This window comes from Chelonoidis abingdonii, unplaced genomic scaffold (genome assembly GCF_003597395.2).
Source record: "Chelonoidis abingdonii isolate Lonesome George unplaced genomic scaffold, CheloAbing_2.0 scaffold0771, whole genome shotgun sequence".
Lineage (NCBI taxonomy): Eukaryota > Metazoa > Chordata > Testudines > Testudinidae > Chelonoidis > Chelonoidis abingdonii.
Window position 1 is genome coordinate 5,116 of NW_027425032.1, and position 2,772 is coordinate 7,887.

At 48.5% G+C, this 2,772-nt stretch overlaps 1 long non-coding RNA gene across 1 annotated transcript; it reads left to right on the forward strand.

Annotated features, from left to right (window-relative positions):
* The first annotated feature begins 568 nt into the window (after window positions 1–568).
* LOC142046049 (uncharacterized) lies at window positions 569–2,748 on the forward strand. Its single transcript, XR_012654968.1, has 2 exons — window positions 569–617; window positions 2,552–2,748. It is a non-coding gene; the product is annotated as an uncharacterized LOC142046049 (long non-coding RNA).
* The last annotated feature ends 24 nt before the right edge of the window (window positions 2,749–2,772 follow it).

Below are 2,772 nucleotides of genomic sequence, written 5' to 3' on the forward strand. Positions count from 1 at the left end.
AAGCCTTTCCCCTGGAGTTAGGCCCCCCCTGTGTGTGGGGCAGGGGGGAGGAGCCTTTCCCCTGGAGTTAGCCCCTCCGTGTGTGGGGCAGGGGAGACAAGCCTTTCCCCTGGAGTTAGGCCCCCCCTGTGTGTGGGGCAGGGGGGAGGAGCCTTTCCCCTGGAGTTAGGCCCCCCTGTGTGTGGGGCAGGGGAGAGAAGCCTTTCCCCCGGAATTAGGCCCCCCCCATGTGTGGGGCACGGGGGAGGAGCCTTTCCCATGGAGTTAGCCCCCCCCGTGTGTGGGGCACGGGGGAGGAGCCTTTCCGCTGGGGTTAGGCCCCCCCGTGTGTGGGGCAGGGGGGAGGAGCCTTTCCCCTGGAGTTAGGCCCCCCCGTGTGTGGGGCAGGGGGGAGGAGCCTTTCCCCTGGGGTTAGCCGTTAGCTAGGCTGCCCCAAGGCTCAGCGAGACCCATCCACCCCCTTCGCGCGGGGCCAGCACCTACCCTTTCCGGTTGCCCCGCACAATCATGGCAGCCTTGGCGGCGGGGCGGGGCGAGCGAGGAGAGGGCGGTGAAAGACCCGGCCCTGGGGGAAGGGGGGTCATGTGACAAGGAGGCAAGATGGCCGCCTTCCCATGGTAAGGCAGGGAGAAGCACGGGTAGTGGGGCTGGGCTGGGCTGGGCTGGGCTGGGAGGGAGCCGCGTTGGGCGGGCGGAGGAAGGTGGCGGTGGTGGGTCCGGACTCGCGTAGTCTGAGGTGGAGCAGTTCCGGCTGGGCTGGGGAGGAGTTGGTTCATGGGGAAGGGTCCCTATTTTCCCCTATCTGGAGCCAACGGGGCCAAAGCAGAGACTGGCTACAGACTCCTGAGCAGGGGCTGGGGACTTCCCTGTCCCCTAGTTTAAAGGCAATAGGGTGAAAGGCGCCTCCGCTCTGTCAGCCTGTCTAGGCTGCTCCCTGTTCCTCCGCTAACTCAGTCCGAAAGCACCGTGCAAAACTGCCGTGTCTCCTATTTCCCCCCGCCCAGGGTGCGAAGCTCGCCTGTTTTGGAGGTGCAGGCAGTGGAGCTGTGGTAAAGTTTAATTCTCTCCTTTCCTACAGTCTGTACCAGTAGCCCTGACCAAAGCTTTCTGTGGTGTAAGGGACTTCCACAGTAACACAAATATCAGGAACAACACCAATAACTTCCTCCTTGCTTCAGGACTGCTGCTTTGGAATGGGTCTAAAAGGAAGGCTGAAGCCTAAATGAAATAGCAGTAAGCTATTCAATTGTGACAATATTTTAGAAAGTTCATTTCTAATTTGGATACTAACATACATGTTTCTTCAGGGACAGTGCTTCTTTCAAATGCCCCCATGAAAAGACCCTTGAAATTATGTTATCACAAGCCTGTAGCTGAGACTATCTGAAAGAAATTAAAAAAATATACTTGAATATCACAGTAAAACCCTTCCTCTGAAGAAGGGGAGATACATTCGGATCTGTTTTAATAATGTGGGACTGGTATTTACTTATTTGCATTTTTGTGACAAGGTGGGATAACCCCCAAGAAGTTGCTGTAGTTTACTCTCTGATTCATATATGCTTTCCCCCCCATGTAACCCTGTATTTGTTTTGTCTTTGATGTCTTACAAAGTACCAAATCACAACAGTTGCATGGAGGTGCCTGGAAGGCACAGCGTTGAAACATTTTTTAAAAATTACTGAAAAAAACCACATCCACGTGTCTAGCTTTGCACCAGTGTAGATGAAAGCATGCCAAGGGAAGAATGTATCTCTTGATGTAGCTACAATCAGCTGGTGTTTTTACATTGACAGAAAGCCCCTTCTCTCAGTGTAGGTGGGGTTATAAGTTAGCTGTATAGTCTAAACAGTCTGGACATACCCTAACTAAATAAGAGACAACAGATGGATGCAGACAGACAGGAGAGTACCTTTTCATGTTCTTTGTACGTATAAATATCTTCTGTCTGTGTGTTCCATTCTATGCATCCAAAGAAGTGAGCTGTAGCCCACAAAAGCTTATGCTGAAATAAATTTGTTAGTCTCTAAGGTACCACAAGTACTCCTGTTCTTTTTGCGGATACAGATTAACATGGCTGCTACTCTGAAACCTACTAGGAAACAGTGAACCTCTGTTGGTCAGCATGGTAGGCAGTAGTATCAGCACGTTGGCAGCCTAACCATTATCTTTTTTTTTTTTGGTAGGCATCAGGGCAAAATAGAGTTTTTTAAGGAGGAGGGATTTGAAGATGGATAATAGGTAGCTTTGTGGATGTATAAGTCTTCACAGGAGTGTGATGGAGATGTCCTGTGAACAGATTTTCTTATGTACTTTGTCTTTAAAAAGTGTGAACTGTACTTCAGAACAATGTAGAGCAGTCTGAATTTGGATCTAATTTGATTGTGTTGGATTTTATGTCATCTTTTTTGGAAAAATAGCGATGGGAGGAGGAGAAAAGAAGCCAGATTAAAATTCTGTTCCTCTTATAGTCTAGTGGATGTCCCAGATGGTTCATGTAAGGATACAAATTCTGCTTCTGTAGTAATATGAAATGTTTCTTTACTTCTAGAAAACTGAATGCAGAACTGAAGAAAATACTTAGGAAATAAGCTACATGGTACAATTTCTGTTAGAGCAAGCAAGACAGGGAAATGATGAAATATTCTTTTTCTTTTGACAAGATAAAGAAAAATATGTGCAATAAGTGTTTCCCTTCTTCATATAGTGCATGGCTGCTTGTAAGTAAACTAATTCCTGTTTTTGAAAGATTTGCTTTCCTGAAGCTTTTGT